Here is a 21687-nt window from a genome sequence, read left to right as displayed (position 1 = left end):
CCTATACTCTTGAATTGTGTGACGGGCGGCGGAGCTCTCATGTAAACTCACGTGGAAGCTAGTTCGTTCCTATACTCTTGAATTGTGTGACGGGCGGCGGAGCTCTCATGTAAACTCACGTGGAAGCTAGTTCGTTCCTATACTCTTGAATTGTGTGGCGGGCGGCGGAGCTCTCTTGTAAACTCACGTGGAAGCTAGTTCACTCCTATACTCTTGAATTGTGTGACGGGCGGCGGAGCTCTCATGTAACCTTCCAGAGCTGGAATACTTGTGGATAGTCTGGCTTATTTATGTTCTGTTTTCTTTGCTTGATTGTGAATTTCTAAACAATATTCTTGGTTTCAGTGATTATGACTGAACTGAATTAGTCTATACAACTAGTTGGAGAATATTGAACCTTTTTAGTTATTGTTTGTGTTTTCAGTCTTCTGTTTACTGATCAAGGAACTGGCACAGAATTTACTCAACAAGGACTTTGGGGCACATATTATTCTGGCTTATCACCAGGAATGTGCATTATAATCATCAATGGAGCTTTCAAAAGTGTGTATTCCCCACCTCGAGCCCTAGAACACGTGATACACCATGTGGAGTTGAAGCCCAGGTTAAATCTATTGTGTTCTCATGAATAAGGATGGATAAACTCTACTACCCAGTGAAGCACGAGTCTTCTCTCAGCTCCAGGAATGCAGCAGTGAGCATGATAAAGTCTCAGCTCACAAGGGACTGGCAATCGGTGTTAGAAACAGGCACATAAATGTTCACCTTAGATATAATGTGTAGCACATCTGACTGATTGGCGATTAGAGAATGCGTTCAAGAAAAAGTGATGTCTTAGCACAGTTCTGAGAAATAGGATCACCCAGATGAAAACAGGACCAAGAACATTCCAGACAGAGGGAGCGGCATAGGCAAAGACACTGAAGGGAGAGGAACCTCGAACATTCAAGGAATTTTAAGTAAAAGTTGTTGATAGGAGAGGGTGAGGAAGATATCATATGCAGGGTCTAGAAAACGACGTGTAGGATTCAGATTTCATCCGAGTCACACAGAGCAGAGCTGCAAAGTGTATAAATGTAAACCTGCTAAGTAAACACACCTCACATGGCTTACAAGCTCTGAAGCTTTTGGCAAGTGGCTGAAACTCTCTAATCCTCGATTTTCTAATCTCTTAAATAGGACTAATAAGACCAGCCTTTCATGTAGGTTGAGGACAAAATGCTATTACAAATAAGAAGTATTTCTTTCAGGACTTTTCTCCTAACAAAAGGCCATTCTCTGTCCATTTTCTTCTTCCTCTTAACTCTAACCATGAGGACTCGGGCTGTAGTCACCCGGGTGGCTTGGAACCATAGCCCAGGAAAGAGTAAGGCAGGGACACAGCAGCCGTTAGTACGCTGCAGCCACAAGGAATTACAATCACATATCCAAACATGACATTTATGCTGTGCTTGGGAGACGTTTAGAAATAGATGGTACCAGGCTTATTAATTAGCAGCAGGATGTGAGGTTTTGTTGGGTGTCTCTGTGACTCTTGGTCTTTTCGTCATGGTTATAAAATGATGGCTGTAGAGCAGTTTCATGAGGGGTAGGAAGGGGCAGCAGAGGAAAACAAGTGTGTGTAGCCCTTTTCCCCACACATTTTTAGTCTCTGAAGAAAGAAAATTTTAACAAGAACTGAAAAGATGTACCTATTTAGACAGCTCACCTCATCCTGAGATGAGAGAACTGGGATTACAAGAAGTAAGTCAGAAAGAGAAAGACAAATACTGTGTGCTGACACATGTATATGGAATCTAAGAAAAAAAATGTCATGAAGAACCTAGGGGTAAGACAGGAATAAAGACACAGACCTACTAGAGAATGGACTTGAGGATATGAGGAGGGGGAAGGGTAAGCTGTGACAAAGTGAGAGAGTGGCATGGACATATATACACTACCAAACGTAAAATAGATAGCTAGTGGGAAGCAGCCGCATAGCACAGGGAGATCAGCTCGGTGCTTTGTGACTACCTAGAGGTGTGGGATAGGGAGGGTGGGAGGGAGGGAGATGCAAGAGGGAGGAGATATGGGGATATGTGTATGTGTATAACTGATTCACTTTGTTATAAAGCAGAAACTAACACACCATTGTAAAGCAATTATACTCCAATACAGATGTAAAAAAAATAAAAGAAAGAAGCAATTTAAAAACTTTCCAAAACCCATGATTCTGATTGCTATTATTTTGATAGTCAAAACTAAAATATCAAATGAATCATCCTGCCTTTTCATCAGCTGACAGGAAAGAAACTGAAATAAACACAGTATTAAAGTATCAAAAAAAGAGAATGCTTTCTACTAAACACAAATAGTAGGACTGGGTGAAGCACCTTCCTTCCTTCTGCTCATGTCCTGCTACTTATCTGATATCTGAGCAAAATCAGGTTTCTGTTAGCAAAGAAGAAAATGAAAAATGGCTCCTGGGAAGCAAACAGCAATATCTGTCCGGATTAGAGCATAAAGAAAGTCCAGGGGGATTTATACGTGGCAGGGTCGGCACGGAGCAGTGAGCGAGGGTCTTAATAGGCAGAAATCAAGTCTAAGTAGGGACTTCACAAGGACCGTCTTATTCTGGGGAGATGGGAGAGAGACTGCAAAAATCTTGAGAAACCCAGGGCAAGGAGGCCAGGAGTTACACAGAGCTTTAACTATGATAGAAAATATGTCTAACAACAAAGCAGAAGAAACATGAAATAGGGCTATGGAACTGACATTTAAATAAACCCCAAATATCCACCCAGATTTGCAGGTTGGTTGCTACCTTTTTGCTTGAGACCTGCTTGGAAGCTAATACAGGGCATGGGTACCTGCCAGCGCCCTCTGCAACCCAGAGCTGGCATATCGAAAACCGCCACATACCTTGCCCGACATGCTAACACATTACAAATGTCTTTAAATAGAAAAACATTTAAACTGAAGCCAAGAAGTTTGAAAACAAAAAACAAAAATCCCTCAACCCTACAACCTCTTTATTGAGAACAAATAATAAAAGTTTTAAGATTTCCACTGACAAAAGATCGCTGTAAGGCAGGTCATTTTAAAATGCCTTCTGGCTGAGTAATATTTCACATACTTTCTTAAATTTTTCAAGATGAGTCATCTTCCTTGATATCCTCAGTTATGAGGAAAGAGGTGCATAATCCTTGAGTAAACACTAGTGGTCTGACCCAGTAGACAATGATTATAGCAGCAGCAACGACCAGAATAGAAAAGAAAATTTGTCACAGTCTGTTGTTTTCTTGGAACAAGACCTGGAGTGTGTGTGTGTGTGTGTGTGTGTGTGTGTGTGTGTGAGGGAGAGAGAGAGAGAGAGAGAGAGAGAGAGAGAGAGACGACCATCAAGTCTGATAGCCAGCAGCATAACAGAGCATCAGATCCATCTAGGGCTGGAGCCCATGTACTTTCTACAGAAACCCAATTAGTGCTGGGCACAGGCTTGGGATTTATAGTGATGGAATATGTGGGTGTCTGACAGATTAAGCCAGTGCAAACTACAGTCCCGCCAACCAGACCAGCCAGGCTGGGATGCTCTCATTCTAAAGAGTGACCTTTTCCAGCCCTGCAACCCTCTCCCATCTTCCACAGAGAGAAATAAGAACTCATTCTGTATCTGGGTGACACCTGCATTATTTATCTAAAAGAGATTTTCTTCAATAAACTCCACACCTGCCTCCGCCCTTTTTTCATTCTCCTTTTGCACCCCAATAACTACTGTGATTTGGGGATGTTACAGGAAGTTAAAGCTAGATTGATGTGAACTTAGTCAAGTGCCTAAATAATCTAATAAAAGTTTCTCCATGGGATCCATCTGGCAAAATTAGGATTTATTTAGTTATGGAACCAAAATATTTAATCTATAATACCAGTTAGGTAAATACACTGGTATATAGTATATAGAATAGTATGTGTAGTATAGTATAGACTATATAGTAAATATATATATTTAAAACACTATTTCTGACTAACTAGCTAGTTTGGACACATATCAAATGATATCAGACAATGAAAAAATTATCCTCTATTCCTTTGGTCTACTAATGTAATTGCTTCAAGAGCTGAACAGTTTTCTCTGTCAGATTGTTTCCAAAATCCTTTCCTTATTTAAAAATTAAGTTCATTAAGTTCACTAGCCTAGTCTCCTGCCACCTGTTCAGAATTCAGGTCATAAACCTCTGAAGGCGTCCTCTCCAGAAACATACCAGAAGAGGAAAATGACTTTCGATCTGTCACATAAAGATTAATCCACTATAGAGACTGTTTTTCTTTGATCTTCAGGATATACTAGACTACATTACTCAACGCAAATAATAGAGAGTGAAGATATCCTAGTCTCCTGTTGGCTTTTTAAGAAAACCCATCCCACATTGCTAGTTTTGTTTATACACATTCCCATTCTAACTTGGTTCTGTTCCGATCTTAAAGGTGTGTTCATTCCTTGTAGGTCTCAAGAGTGACAAAACTTGAACCAGAGTTAACTAAATACATTATCTGAAAAGATACCCTATTGTCAAATAGCACCCATAGGGTTTTATTATGTGATTTATAAGGAGTCGTTCTGCCCAGGAATGCAGCTGAAGTGCATCAGCCTACTTTACGAATGCTTTCTGATCCAGGACATCGCAGTGCTGGACCTTCTCCCTCCAGCCTTGAAAAATCAGCTGTGGGGATCTTTGGCAGAGTCGAGGGCCTGAGAGCTTTCCTTTGTAACCCACTAGTCAACCAGACCACCCCCATATGTGTCCGTAGGCCTTCTAATGCTGTGGCCTGGCCCTGCCTGCGAGAGTGTAGTCAGGGACTCCCCTCTTAAACTTTCCTGCATCTCACTGGTCCGGTATAGATGCTGCCTTAGGAATTGTGGAAGGAGTGCTTTACTTACAGATAGATGTTTCCAAACTGCCAATTACCAAACCATCACTATTGCAGGGCATTGAGGAATACTGGGCAGAGTTGGGGCTTTGAGACACATAGATTGGCCTAGGTTAGAATCCTGGGATCAGCACCTTCTTTGGGGACCTGAGCCACTGAGGCTCTCTGAGCCATTCTTTACTCACTTGTGGGGATGACTAGTAGCTACTTGATTAGGATTTTAGGAAGGCGATTCCAAAGTATTTCCCCGAATTGCCAGATCATAAAATTCACCTGGAAAATCCACCCTGATTGAAGAGGATCTGGATCGTTCTCCAGAAGTTTTGAAAGCATGAAAAGAGCATACAAATGTAAAACACTAAATGAATTTAAAAATGTGTATTCCTACTTTTTCATAGAATCTTCAAAAATTATCAGTGTTTAAAGATGAGCGAGATCTAAAAATGACAAGTTTTTTTTGTTTTTTGCGATATGTGGGCCTCTCACTGTCGTGGCCTCTCCTGTTGCGGAGCACAGGCTCAGCGGCCATGGCTCACGGGCCCAGCCGCTCCGCGGCATGTGGGATCTTCCCAGACCGGGGCATGAACCTGTGTCCCCTGCATCGGCAGGCGGACTCTCAACCACTGCGCCACCAGGGAAGCCCCTAAAAATGACAAGTATTTTTTCCGTTCATTCATCTATGTTGGCTCTTTAAAAGCCTTGAACATAACCAGTCTTTTCAACTCTCCTAGGGTAATTCTGATACTTGACATAGACTCATTATTTGGGGAACATTTAAGCCATCCGTGCTTTAAGGTGATGAGCTGATTCTCTGAAATTCTACTTACTACAGACACTGCATTTTTACTCACCTAGATCATTTTATTAATTCCCATGAAACAAAACTCACAGGAAATGTCAAAAGTATTCACAAATCTGGAAAAGGCCACACTTATCTATCTGACTTACTCCAGGTAAAGCACATATGTTTCTACTTCTTTGATATCCAATTTTCTCTCAAGGCTGACTAACAGCTTTCAAAGTATATTTGTCAACCAAAAAAAAATCATTAAGGTGAAAACATTAGCATGAGTGTGATAAATATGCTTCCCAAGTGGAGATTCCCAGAGTTGAATTCAAGCTAATTCTGAAGATTGCAGATTTTTAATAAAATGGCAGCATTTCCTTTTAATGAATTCACATGAAGTTTCTGCCCCCATGAATTTCCAATATCCCACTACCCCCACCACTGTGGGAAGTAAGTCTGACCCCTTGATTTAGGGTCAGGGTTTCCAGGAGCCCTCCTGACCCCTTAGCAGGAACCTTAGCAGATACACCCAGCCATCCTCATAGATGACACCCTGAGCTTACTGGCCACCATGCTCGCTCTCCCACCCTGATTCCTTTCATCTTGAATTATCTTTCTTCACTTTTTTTAATTGAAGTATAGTTGATTTCCAACACTGTGCTAGTTTCAAGTGTATGGCAATGTGATTTGGTTATACATATATGTGTGTATATATACACACATACACTTTTTCAGATTCTTTTCCATTGTAGGTAACTACAAGATATTGAATATAGTTCCCTGTGCTCTACAGTCAGTCCTTGTTGTTTATCTATTTTATATATAGTACTGTGTTTCTTCACTTTTGATCTTCAGAATTCGAACCCTCTTTGAAGTCACCTCCCAAGCATTTCTGACCTTTCAAATATGCCTAGAGCCCCTGAGCCCACAGTATGACCCTTTCCCTTGTGAGCTTCTGTAACATTCCCTGCACTTCTCACAGGAGAATTACCACCCTCTGGTCCATGTTCGACTTACTGAGTGAAAAGCCCATCCAAATGGAGCTCCCTGGGGTCTGGACACGGTGCTGTGCACCGCTGCCTTTCACAGACATCAAGCCTGAAAATAAGCACAGCGATTTTTGTTGTTGTGAATTAAAATCAGTGATAAAAAATTAACTTATTGAGCTGTTTCAACCAGGCAGAGAACATCTCAGATTTACAATTGGCCACTATGTGAATGACGTTTTAAAATGTAATACTTGGGCCTCTTGGTCTTCATTTCTTTCTCTTTCTTAGAATAGACTTGCTTCCCTTCCCATTCTCTGAACTGTATATTTAGCGCCATTAATGAATCTTTCCAATTTCATGGACTCATCAGATGAGCCTTCCTTCGAGGGGTGTTTTCCAGACCTAAGTCCTTGGAGTTGCAGGGAAATTCTAAGAGGAATCACCAGGTGGCGCCAGAGCCACATTACCAGGCCGCCTAAAGGCTGCTCCCAGCAGGAGGGTGTCCTCAAGCCCCTGATGAGTCTGTGCTTCCTCTCCATAGCTTCTTCCATCCAGGCTATTCCTGCAAATCATCTCGATCTTATCTACTCCTCATTACACCATACCTGCTCAATTTCAGCAGGCAGAAGGAAGATTACCTTTTACCAGCTGCAGGAGCTGTTCCCCACTAGGATGAAAGAAGAGTTTCAGGGTTGCTGGCCAAGAAGCATTTATTGAGAGCCAGCTATGTGCTTGGCTCTGTTTTATGTCTTGATTTAAAATCCAGGATTTTGCTGTTGGGAAGGAATGTAGAGTTCTTGTGCTATCAGTGTTCCCAGCCCCTATTTAATAGGGAGAGATACCAAGGCTCAGAGCAGAAATGTACCTAATGTCATTCAGAGAGTTAATAGCAGCAACTATATGAAAGACCAGACTTCTCGATTCCAATAGTGTCTCCTGAATGCTCAGTATTACTCCAAAGCAGCTAGACTATAAGCCGTTTGAACATACAGATTAAGGCCTCTCTTCCAGGTCTCAGCACAAGCCAAAGCCTTTGTAGGTGCCCCAAGGTATGTGCCAATTGATGGATGAATAAACTGACTCTATTTTCTATTATTCTGTTAGAAAAGGGTAATGATTTCGATCCATCACTCTCCACGTTTTATTTTCTTCAGGGGTATTTTGAATTTTAAACTCCAACCTAAATTTTAAACTAAATAATGAAGCTTCCAAAATTTAAATAATCACATCTTGGAAATCCCATTGAAGTGTTTGTGTGCTTAGAAAGTTATGGATAGGCTGAAAATCAGAAGTATCATGGAGATGTTTCATTTTTACAACACTGAGATATTTTGAATAGCATGATAAAACCATTACATGTAAAGATTCATTCATTTACTCACAAGCTCCGTGACACGTGGCTTCTGGGTGGTAAGCAGTGCTCTAGTTTGAGGGATGCAGCAGGGAACAGGTAGACAGAACCTCTGCCTTCACACAAGTGCGTGCTGGGGGTGGGGGAGACAGATAGTAAACAATAACAAGTGAAATGATGTAGTTGGTCTGATAAAGAGCTCAGAGCTATGGAGAAGAAACAAAGGAGGGAAGGAGAACAGGAAGTACTTGAAAGGGGGGTGGGGCATTCTATTGTACAGAGCTTGGCAAGGGAAGGCCTCACAGACATAAAGGGTACATGCAGGAAGGGCATTCCAGGTCAAAGGAATGGCAAGTGCAAACTGTCCAAGGGAGGGGCATGCCTGGTCTGTTGGGGAGGAGCAAGGAAGCCAGTGTTTCTGAAATAATGTGAGCCAAGAGGAGAGGCAGCCAGAGGTGATTATTACATCAGCTTTCCTGTTTTTTTTTTTTTTTTTTTTTTTTTTCACAAAACTGAGGAAGGGATACTTTGCTTTAGTCTCAACACCAGGTTAAACTTTTATGAAATAACTCATAGTTTTCCTTTTGCTACCGTGGAATGTACATAAAATGTCCAGGTTGCTAATCAAGCTTCAAGCCTTGGTAACAGGGAAACACTGTCATCTGAGAACCTCTAAGGATTGATTGATATCGAAATAATTTCCATCTCAGACTGAAAATTCAACCTATCTCCTGGAGCTGACATCCAAGATTGATCACCCAAGCCAAGTTAATCATAACAAATGATATTGTTGGGGCACCTATAATTAATTGCTACCTAAATGAGATTCCCACCTTTGCCAGAGACAGCCCCGGAACACATCAGGTCATTCATCTTTCAGTTTCTCATACTAGATTCATAATTTCATTGGCCTGCTGGTTCCTCTCAGAACGCACCACATGTCTTACACAATGATTTTCTTTTTCCTTCGGTGTTTAAGAGTATTATAGGTAAGATATATGCAGTTAAAGGAAATTATGAGTCCTGCAATGATGAGAGTTTTTCTCTGCTGGCTAAGAACTGGTATTTAGAGATAATTTTGAGGTATATTATCTCTTTCCCACATTTTACCCTCCTGATCTTCCTCATAACACGGTGGATTAGGTATTTTTATCATCATTATTATGATTCATATTTTACATGTGAGAAAGTGTGGTCAAGGTGTTTAAGAAGATTTCAATCTTTTATTCCCTCTCAAACTGCCTGTTGTTACAATTTGTTGGATACCTTTGTGACCGGCTTGGTCTCATTAACTGTTTTAAATCCAGCAAAGAGCTCTGTTCCAGCCACATAATAAGGACAAAATAAATGTCTGTTGGATAGAGTTGAATTTCTCTTCACGGCTGTCCTCTTCTCATTACTTGTTCCCTCATGTCTCTTCCTCAGAACTCAGCTCAGATGCCATTCATTCTGGGGAGACTCCCCTAGAAGTTCTTCCTTCTTCAGGATAATTTGTCCCTCCATCCTCTGTGCTACCTCTGTATATTGTACATATATGTATCATCATTCTTTGCTACTAGAACTTCTGATTCTATTTATCTCAACAAGTACTCACTGAGAAAAAGGATTAGTAAAAATCATCCATCACAAGCCCATAGTTAATATTACCAGATGGTGAAAAGCTAAAAGCTTCTCCTCTAAGACCAGGACTGAGACAAGGATGTCCATCCTTGCCAATTTTATTCAACATGGTACTGGAAGCCCTAGCCAGAGCAATTAGGCAAGAAAAAGATATAAAAATGCATCCAATGAAAAGATCATCACTCTACAGAGATGTCACCTGAGAGCTGAGGGATGGGAGTTGGTAAGGGAAGTCAAGGTCCAGGGAATAGGAAGAACAAGAGTATGGTGATGAGATTGTGAATGCAGAGCTGGGATGTAAATGGAGTCTGGTTGTAACACTGAGGAAGAGAAAATATAAAAGAAGTCAAATTGAAAATGTGGTTTGCAACATTATCTGTCTATGTTCCTCCTGATTAAGGGACTATCTCTTCTAAAGTCAAAGACAGTGATAACTGGGATTGCAGATGAGTGTTGAAGAAAGATAGGGATGTAACCAGCTTGGTGGGGATTCATTGGATCAAACTCCTAGAGGGGGCAGCACGCCACAAGTGGGAGAAATGGACCTGATTTGGGGAGCTCTGCAATAGAATTCTGGACCTACCACTTAGTCTGCAGCCCTGAGCAGTCTCTGAGTCTGTTTCCATATTTGAGTTATGGGGATATTCACCCTTTGCTATACACAATGATTCACTTTCTTAAGTACTGATCTTCATAACAATCCAGCAGAATAAGAGGTACTGCTGCCAGTTACACAGATGAAGTGGAGTTGTCTAAGCGCACAGAGACTAGCGGTCCCACAATTTAACCTCCTCCGTGTGCTCTTGTATTTATTCACACAAACAAAATCAATTTGATATTCCCAAAGTTCCTTGAACATAGCATTGCCTTGCTCAGAAGGAACCCAGACTTGACTGCTACCTCTCTGAGCCTCAGTCCCCCTCTGGAATGATGTTTTCTTCATTCTATCGAGAAACTGGATTACACAGACACTCAGCACATAATTGACGATTGTCACTGATATGAAGCAGATATCTAACATGAAATGAATAGCTATAGAAGGATGACTATGTTTATAATTGTATAATTATAATGTTCTATGTTTGCAGACTGTGTAAAAACGTCCACATGTTACGGTTGTTGACCGCATCCTGGAGCTGCAGCTACTCTGCATGTGTGGGAACTTGTTCAAGTTCCCTCATAGGTTTCTTCGAGCTTTAAATGATGAATGTTCGCAGAGTTTATAGCACAGTCCTGTAATGGAATAAGTGCCCATCAGATGTTATTGCAGTTATTAGGATCACCACCTTTGTTGTCATTATTTTTTCTTCCTAATAGCCTGGTAGAGTCTCTGAGGCAGATGTGATTGTCCCAATTTTATAAAAGAGGGAACTATAAGGCTAGAAGGGAGAAATGGCTGCATTTAACAGATCTGCAACATGAACTTGGCTTTTACTTCATGATACAGTGGTCTTTCCTTTGCCATCATGCCTCAGCATATCCATGTTAGAAAATTCCTCCAGTTGGGAAAAAGTTTGGTAGAAAGAAAAGTTAATGAGCTGAATCATTTAAATGGAGAGATTGGAAAAATATTGTTGTTCCTTTCGCACGTTACATTCTTGCCAGAAATCAAGTAGGTGGAGTTTTTGAAGAGTAACCAGTTTGCTAAATATGGTGGTTTCAAATAATCAAGTTTAGATACCAGTTATATTTAATGTTTGAAGAAAAAAATGAGACAATTCAGGCATGATGCTAAACTCACTGAGCTTGGCTCACTACCAAATTTCTTTCATCGAAAGTAATGACTCTAAAGAATTCTAAATACCATAACGCTATATCATGAAGCATAAATTATTCTAGAAAAAGTTTTACATTTAAGTCACCTTCTCAAAATGTTGGAAGTTACCTAAGATTACAAATGTTCAATTCATATCCCAGTTGCCTCAAGAAAAAAAAAGAAATGTTTATATAGCAATTGAGGGCAAATCTCCTCACTACGTGTACAATTTTATCTGCTCAGAGGTCATCCTCTCTTTAACTCTGATCTACAACTTACGCCAGTCTCCATAAGAGAAATCAGGTTCCACCAGCAATTTTCTAGCTTAATGAGATAAAAATCCTGAGGATCAGTGCATGAATGTAAAACTAAGATAAACGAGTATCCGCTACTGATAAATATTTAACAGATGTGGTCCAAATCCCTCTGCCAGCTGGAGGAGGGGAAAGCGTTCTATTTCACAGCTCGGATATAATTATTGGCCACATTTCTCCAAGCAAAGACAGTGACATTGGCTCACTCCCCAGGAGAATTTTCCTCTGATCTTGGCATTGGGATTTGCTTTTCTTTAACAGATTGCAGCAATATACCCTTCTCTTGACCCACTTTATTCATTCACAAGATACCTGGAGCCAAAACCATGTTTGAGAAGTAGAAAAGAAGGGGCTGGCACAAGCTATGTTCACATACCTACCAAAGGGTTATGGGGAAGTGCATGCATTCCAGGCTTCGCTGAATGCACCTGTCTGTGTGTTAAGAGTAGATCGGATTGGTCTGGCAAACGATCATTTGATCCAAGTAGTTCATTCAGGACTTAGAAGAACTTTTACCCAGACCCAGTAATCACTTTTTTGGACAGCTTCACAGACAGTCATCATTAGTCCAAGTGTTTTGTCCTTTTCACTCCTTAAACAGATTGTGTGCAAAGAATTTTCCTAAACATCACCACTGAGACTCCTTCCAGTAACAAGTGACTCATCGTTTGGATTCCCAAGCAGCCATTGTATAATAGGACAAGGATGTTTTGACCACGGTCCTTGACCTGACCATTTTGACCCCAAGGATGTTTTGGTCCAAGAATGCATTCCAGAGCTTAGGTGGGTAACACACTCCCAGTTTATTCATTTCCCATTTTTACTCTTTTCCTGTGTAATCATTTTCCAAACACTATTACCCAAATAATGTTTTCTAAAACACTAGTCTGATCATGTTATTCCTCTGCTTAAAAGCCATCAGTCACTGACTCCCTGTCACCAACAAAAAAACAACACCACGTTCTGATCCCACTTGACCTGCCTTTTCTCATCTCCAAGCCTTCTCCTTGCATAATCACCCTTCAGCCACCAAGCTCATCCTGCAGGTATCATACATTAACTTATGTTGTTTTCCTTGCAAGGCCCTCACTCCGGAATTGTTTTCAAGTCTCATTATTCCTTAATAGCAAAGCATCTTCCAACATCCATGGCAAGCCCCTCTGTATCCGGGAAGCATTTTCTGCCAACTCCAGGCCTTGAATTCCCCCTGCCTCTAAATACACGGCATATCGATTCTATCTCAATCATTATAGACATTTTCTTGCTATTGAATTTATGCTTTCATTCATGAGTACATAGCTATCTCACCAATTACTGAGAGTCCAGCTTGTTAGTTTGGTTTAAGGAACGCTATGGAAAGGGAAGACCTAGATAGGAATACACAACTGATTAAACAGGTATCCCCATGGAATCTGCCTTTTTAAGGACCAAGTTTAATGGAGTACTAACTCGTAGAATATGCATATGATGTCTTTATTAAAACTTTTGTTAATAATATTGAATAATATTATTGTAATTCCAACAACGACAAATCCATGATCTGCAGAGTCATTTATTTGTTTGCTTGTTTATGATATCAACAGTTATTTACTGAGTACTTGGACTGTGCCTCAGGATGCATAGGGGGGGTAATACTGTCCTTGCTCTTGAGGAATGCCCTGTAGACATCTTAGAGGTGGAACAGCTGAAGCTCAGCAAGGTCAAGTGACTGGCCGCTGGCCAAACACTGGTTGGCCCGGACCCCAGTTAAGGTCCTCGGATCCCTATTACAACCCTCTTCCCACTCTTTATGCTGTTCCACAGCACATGTTCAGGGAGTGACTCTGCTTCTCTTGGGCTTCTTAAATCTTGTCTGGATGGCTGGCAAGCTGAGGATAAATATACAGTGTGAAGGTAAATGTCCTATTTTCTATACGACTTGGAGGAGACAGGGCACAACCTTTCTGAGTTGGGCGGAAATCCTGTGATTAAAGCAAATTCCCGAAGACGGTTCCTCGTCACCGAGTTTTTGGATTTTTACTTTCAAAATGCTTCTTCCTGCTGGCACACATGTGCAGTAAGACCTCACAGTTTCCCTAGGATGTGGCCAATTTGATTACCTCTTTTTTCCATGCTTGGAAGCTACTATGTAATAATCCTTTTAACCTCTGCAAAGCCAGGAAAAAGGTGACAGCAGGGTCAATATTAGAACCTGTGAACATTTTCCCCCTTTTAGATTTTGAGGACTTATTACATGTTTACAAAGAACGAAACAAAACTCTGTCACTTAACAGTCGGTGTTATTCCGATCAGCTCAGAGCTCTGAATAGCTCATTTCCCACTCCCAGTAGAAACTAGAGAATCCTTAGGAAAATGGCCTTTGACTTCATGGCAACATCTCAGATACTTTTTCCTATTCTGCTCTCCTATTCCTAGTCCTCATGTTTTGATCTTTAATATCCTTAAAAATCTCTATGACATTTTAAGTTGGTTTTACGTCTCTTCTCAGCCACTTTTGATCAATGTCCTGGTAGGAAGATCAACATGGTTTTCATTTCTCTTTGGTCCTTGAAACCAGCATGAAAGCAACGTCGGTCCCACTCTCCTTAGACTTTCCATGAGTTTCCCCAGCACCCTGCTCAGGCCAGGCCCCAGCTTAATTCAGTTCAGTAGATTCTAAGAGGAGAGTTTAGACAGGCACATAGGGAAAAAAATGAGCTGTGTCCAACTAATGGGTTCACTGTAAAGTTCTATTTCTCCCTTTAATAGACTAAGCATTTTAGCTATTTATTTTTTTATAAATGTGTAGGTATTCACAAACATATTTCCTCTTATCCCTGAACCCCTGCTAGGCAACATTTCCCAGCCTTCATTTCAGCTCATATGACCACGTATGACTTATTTCTAACCAGTGAAAATGTAGTTGAAAGTGACATACACAGTAAGTCCCCTACATGCGAACCTTCAAGTTGAAAACTTTCAAAGATGCGAACGTATGTTCATATGTCCAGTCACGTAAGTTAGTTCACTTGTCTGGCGTACATTGTCACGTGCGTGCATCCTCTACAAGTGGTTGTGCTTTTGTGTACTTTACTGTACAGAACTGTGTAGAGTACAGTAGTACAGTATCTTTATAGATAGAATTGAATCCAGCAAGGAACCACAACCTTAACCACAACCACAACTCCACGTCAGGCGTGAGGGAAATTGCAGCTCGCCCTCCATCCCCTATTGCTGACGATCCTTCAGCTCTGCCATCTCCCACGTCCTCTCCCTCCTCCAGTCAGTAACTCTTCTTGGCTCTTCACTCGATGCCAGTCCCCTTATGCCAGCTGTTGTGCTGTACTGCTGTACTTTCCAAGGTACGGTACTGTAAGATTAACAATGTTTTCTTTATTCTTTTGTGTTTGTTTTTTATGTATTATTTGTGTGAAAAGTATAATAAACCTATTACAGTACAATCCTATATAGCCAATTGTGTTAGTTGGGTACCTAGACTAACTTTTTCAGACTTACGAACAAATTAGACTTATGAACGCACTCTTGGAACGGAACTTGTTTGTATGTAGGGAACTTACTGTACCACTTTTTGGCCTATATTGTAATAGCTTCCTACAAATGGTTTCTTACTGCTTTTTCCTTTGTTCACTGGTACATAGAACTCCATTATCCTAGGTTATAGAGGAAAAACCAAATAGAGATAGCAAGGTGGGTCCTGAATTACTATGAGAAAGCCACCATGGAGCACCATGTTGGACTTTATGTGACTGAAAAATAAACGTCTATAATGTTAAGCTACTGAGGTGCGGCGTTTGTTTCACAAATATATGCTACCCCGGAAACTATAATAGAAACCAGTACCTTGATGTTGACTTAGCGGATGGTTTGGGAGTGGCATGTGAAGATAAATTAGGCCAGAAGAGTGAAGGACTTTGTTTTACTGTGGCAGAATATTTGGTAAACTTTTGCCTTCAGCCTACTTGATTTCTGTAGCTCTAGAGGAAGTAGCTGGAAAAAGTCAGAACACTTGCATGTCAAATTTTACTGATTTGACTTAGCACAGTCTTACAGGAAAGAGGAGTTCAGGCAAGAATAGACTGGTTTTCCAATAGATGACCACAACAGCTGAGAAAATCCAAAGATACGGGGCTCTGCAGTGTTAGAAAAGCAAGCTGCCGCCAGATCCCAAGTACGAACACTTACAACTGAAAGAGATTTTTAGTAACTAAAGCCCAGCAAGTGGTCTCAGCTGAACTAAGTAGCTCAAATCTGAGGCAGCCATTCATGAATGATGTGGTTTTCCCAAGTATCATTTCACATAACCGCAAGGTGATCACCATTAAGTTGAGAAGAAGAATGGGAAGAAATTGGAAAAACAACAACAAAAAAGGAAATTACGTCCAAGAAAGGGCAGATTACACTTACCTTGTGTTTTAGTGAATATATTTGTAATACAAAGTTGTTTTTTTAATCTAGGCATTGAGAGATAAATTAATTTTCAGTGATACCGATATTTTGTAAAATGTTATTATCTTGGCAGTTTTCAGGAGGCCATATTCACATGTTTGAATCTTCATTTTTCTGGGGGTCTTCTCACTGTCTGAACACATGATTAATGACAACCCTAAAACAGACTGCAAATAAAAATATTAACACTATGGAATTGAGTTTTACTTGTCACTGTTCAAAGAGATAATTGTATTATGTAGGATCAAATCTCATACTCTAAATGTCATTTCCCATAAAAGCTAATTACTCTCTTTTGGGCACTCATTCTTTCCACTTCAAACATCCTAGGAACATCCTATTTTAGGGAGATCTCCCTGGTGGAAAGCCTGTTCCTTTGTTATGGGTCAGAGAAATAAAAGAGACTTCTGATCCTATGGAGAGGAACAGCCACATATAGGATGACACAGATAACAAATTACCACTTAAAATTTTATTGTATGTTTATTTATGAAATTTTTTCCAGTTTATGTCTGTTACTCTCATTTTACAGAATGTATGCCTCCTGTACACAAAACTTTGCAGTGATTCTGAGGAGTCCTATGACCTGAGGTTATCAAAGCAATATTTCCTCAAGCTCTAACACTCTATAACCCTATGACTCCAGTTTTATTGCCAGGTTCTCCCTCCCGTTTATCCTTAGGGTAGTGAGAGACACAATCTTCATATGAACAGATTTGGAGATTTGTCAAAATTCCAACAGACCATTACTGGCAGAGCTTAAGTTTGCCCCAAGCTCTTTTTCACTCATTCTAAAAAAAAACAGTTCTTTCTACTCTGCCATGCTGCTGTTACCTGCACTCCCACAAACATAGAACCCATGTGTCATGATTAGCACATCAGAGCAAACCCAAAATCTATCATGGTAATAATCTTTCCTCATGTATTCTTGGTGTTAATATTTAATTACATGAAACATACATGAACACTGCATTAGTTATCTATTACTAAACAGATTTCTCCAAAATGAGTGGCTTAAAGCAATACTCATGTATTTTCTAGTACATTCTGCAGGTCAGGGATCTGGGCGTGGCTTGGCTGGGTCCTCTCGTTTGGGGCCTCTCACAAGGCTGCCATCAAGGATCACAGTCATCTCCAGGTTCAAGTGGCGCAGGATATGCCTCCAGGCTCCCTCAGTGGTTGTTGACAAGATTCAGCTCCTTTAGGGCTGTGAGTTTGAGGGCCTCGGTTCTCTGCTGGGTCCTGGAAAGAAGTCTCCCTCGGGTCCTGGCCAGGTGGCCTCTGCATCAGAGCCATCCTATGCGAATATCCTGGGAGGGAAGTCACGGTCTTTTACGACCGAACCGTAGTGCATCACCCTGTCACTTTGCCACACTCTCTTCATTCACAGCACGTCACTGTGTTCAGCCCACACTCGTGGGGAGGGGATGACGCAGGAGTGTGGACAATGGGGGGCAGGGATCACTGGAAGCCCTGTCCCAATATGCCCACCACAAGTATACTCACATCACAATGGATTTTTTTTAACTCAAATCTTATAAATTCTCTTAAGGACACCTTGATTGATGAATTCATGTGTGTTTGGGAGGATTTGTTTTTTTATTCACTCAGAAACATAGACTTTTTGGAAGACCCTGTGCTAGACGCTCAGAATACAGAAGTGAGTATTTTATTCTTGCCTCACGGAGCTCGGTTTCTGGCCACAGCAGGAGTCATGTGGATAAGCAAGGTTGTGGACACGGCTGTAATGAGGGTCCAGAGGGAGAGGCAGGATCTTTCCATGCCAGCATATCTCGTCTGTAGTGATGTCTCCTTTTAGGCAGTTGGTAACATCATTTTATGCTTAATATTTGTATTCAATCAACCAATGAACATCACTTTTATTCCTTCATAGTGAAATGGGAGCAAATAAGTATAATTATAAAACTATGGTGTGAGTCTGGACAGTCAGCACAAAAAAAGAATTGGTCACAGCTGCTCTGAAGAGCATTAAGAAAATATTTTCATAGGGGAGATGGAGTTAGATTTAAGTTTTGAAAATCAGTATCCCCGTCAGATGGCTGGGTGTACATGGTTGGTGGTACCATTCAGCAAGGCAAGGAATACATGAAAAGAAGCAGGTTTAGATGCAGCATGAAATAGTATCATAATATTACATTAGTCAGCGTTCAGTTGAAGAAAAGAGAACCCATGTTATCTAGTTATACAAAAATGGGATTTAGTAAAGGTTCTTGCAAAGTTCCTAGGAGGGCTCAAGAAGTTGGCTCTAATCTGAGGTATCATAGGACAACTTCCTGCACACACACACACACACACACACACACACACACACACACACACACAGAGAGAGAGAGAGAGAGAGAGAGAAAGAGAGAGAGAAAGAGAGATGTTCTTTACTCTGCCTCTCTGGAAATGCCACACATTGCCGAATCAAACATTTCCACTAGTCTCATTGCTATAACTATAGTTGTAAGAAAGTCTGGGATATGCAGTTTTTCTTCAGCTCTGCTCAAAGGAAATTGAAACAGCGAGAGCCATTCAGCCACATTTCACATTTTAGTTTTAAATATGTTGTATGAAGTACTTGTGGGACACATTTGTAGAGGTGCGCAGCAAACACTGGATACACAGTCATCCCTTGGTCTCCTAAGGGGGGTGGTTTCAGGACCCCCCTGTGGATACTAAATCCATGGATCCTCCAGTGCCTTATATGGAATGGCACAGTATTTGCATATAGCCTAAGTACATCCTCCCGTAAACTTTAAATCATCTCTAGATTATTTATAATACCTAATACAATGTAAAGGCTATGTAAATAGTTGCTTCTTAAAGCTTTCTAGAATTTTCTTTCCAACTACTTTGGACCTGCAGTTGATTGAAACTGAGGACGGAGACAGATGCTGACTGTACTTGTTTGAAGTTCATTTTAGAAAAAGCCAAGAACATTAGAAACTCTAAGTTTCCAAGAACCAATTAGAGCATCTATTTCAACTGTTGTCTAATATTGGAATCTGTTAGCTTCCTGGCTAAATTAATGAACATTGCATTGAACTTAACATCTCCTGAAGCCACCCATTGTCAGACAACTCTGTATGCAACTATGTTAGATTTATCCAAAATCACTCTCCGTGTGATTTCCGCCCATTCATTCCTTTTCTGTACTCCGGAGCGTCAAAGAATGTGTTTGTGCCCCATTCCCTTCTAAAGTATAGCAAAATTTGCAGGGAATTCTTAATATTGTGAGCTCCCTCTTTGGATAACAAGCCATATCTACTCTGAACGCTTGGCAAACATTTCTGTAAGGAAACAGTGAGAATCTCAGGGGATTCTCTTTTCTGGTATTCTGTGGGTCTCCAGCACTTTGAAGAGATTCATGAAGCTCGATTATGGCCACTACCACCTCCGACTTCACCTCACCCAACCAAGGCATCTAATTGTCTCCCCTCTCCCTCTAAGGTGTCTGGCCAGGTGCCACCTCTGCTTATGCTACAGACTGGTTTTTACCTTTCTTCCATGACCCTCCAGAAAAATGTCTTGCCAGTTTCTCACTTCAGTTTCCTCATCTGAAGTGTTTCCTTCCCCAGACAATAGCAGTGGACCTAGAGAAAATCTCATGCCTCTAAGTGAGTGGCCTCAGGGCCAGGTAACCACAGAGAAATAGATCTCAGGATTCCATGTTAAAGGTATAATTTTGAATTTTAAAATATAACTAGCAGAGATCAGGAAGCACCAGTGCCTGATGCCAACAGTAGGCATAGGAGGAAAAGGCATCTGAAAAGGTCTAGAAAACAGACTGATATTAGATCCCATTTCATTAAAAGTGATTTTGCAAAGGCAATTATGTAGCATAGGAAAGCTAATGATTTTTAATCTTCTACGGAATGTAGGTACTGTGCTACATCTTTCATCTGCTGGTTTTATTTAATACCTAACGGCAAGGCAACCGTTATTCTCTCTTTATCATAGACAAGAAAACTGAAGCTCAGAGATGTTAGGTAACGTGTCCCTATATTCATTCATTCATTCGTTCAGTGCTCTTCATGTCATAGCAAGAGGAAGATCCTTTTTGGTCTGTCCTATTGCTCAGTGGAATAATATGACCAGAATCCTTAGGACCCTCTAACTTTGTATTTTGTTTTGCTTTATTAAAATCTCCAGGTCAGAAAATAGATTTCCTGTGTCCTTGCATCTATGAATCCCAACCAGAACATCTCGGATCATGTCACACCTGCTGATTTTTGTTCTCAGGTTCTCTTCCTCTGTACTCAGCTCATATGGGCTTTGGGACTTTAGTTTTCAGGCAGGAGCCTGGAAGAGAACGTGATTGCTTTTAGCAATTTCCGAGATAAGTCACATTCCTCCTACCTAGGGAGAGGAGTGGGTTAGGATTTAATGAATACCAGGTGATTAACCCCTTGAGACAATTAGGATATTGTTTAGGAAATTTAGTTTATATTCTCACTCCTATTGGCTCTTTGTTTATTGACTTAAAGACTATTATTATTTCAAGAGATCTGGAATCCAGAAACCTTGACCCATTTCCTGTCAGTGTTTTTCATTTTACAGATGAAAGAATTTAGGCCCAGAAGGATGGAGTGAGGTGTCTTTTCCAAAGGCATAAGGAAAATTTGTAAATGAAAATGGGCCACAACTCAGGACTACTTAATTTTATACCCAAAGTCATTCCCCCACCCCAGCTAGAGCCTTTTCGTCCCTTCTGAGAGATGGTATCCTTCAGAGGTGCATTACCCACAGGTAAACATCAGACCAAATGGCAAGAATCTGGCTTGCGCTGACCATTAAGTGGCAGTCTCAACACTCTCCCTTAGAAACTAGAATTTCTAGGAGGAGATTGCACTCATTTTCCTGTATCACATGGTTCCATCGTCTTACTCCTCCTGACCAAATGGGACATTAGACCACTTGGAAAATTTTTACAAATGCATATTGTATCCATGTGTGTAGTGCAAACCCTGTTTCAAATATATGTATATACATTGGCAACCTCTCCTTTTCCTTTCAGGAAGTTGGAAACAGATGTTTCAGCTAAACTAATAACTGTGCTTCTGTATTTGTGTTTGGAATTCAAAGAACTTCTATCCAGTGAATTAAAGTCAAATTCATATAATTTTCCTGATGAAGTGAGAGAATAACATGTATGAGAAATATGAGAACATGTTTGTCATTGGAAGATATTCTTTATTTACTTAAAAGGGTGTGTGAAGAGCTGTGTACAAACAAGGACTAGAGCTTCATTTAGCCCAATTACTATAACACCTATCTCCTGCTCTGTGTCATGAGGACTTATTGACATGTTTTATATTATGCTAATACCCTACAAGTAGCCTATGTCTTATCTGCATAGGAAGATCCTAATCTTCTTAGGCACTAATAAAACATGGTTTAATCTTTATTTTTTTCATGGTTTATCCTCCAGAAACTATCACAGTACAGAATACATTTTTATAGTAAGTGTGCACTAAATATCTCTTTCTTTTCTTATCAGTGCGTATTAA

Source organism: Leucopleurus acutus, assembly GCF_964270905.1.
Source record: "Leucopleurus acutus genome assembly, chromosome: 12".
Classification (NCBI taxonomy): Eukaryota; Metazoa; Chordata; class Mammalia; order Artiodactyla; family Delphinidae; genus Leucopleurus; species Leucopleurus acutus.
This window is presented reverse-complemented; position numbering follows the sequence as displayed.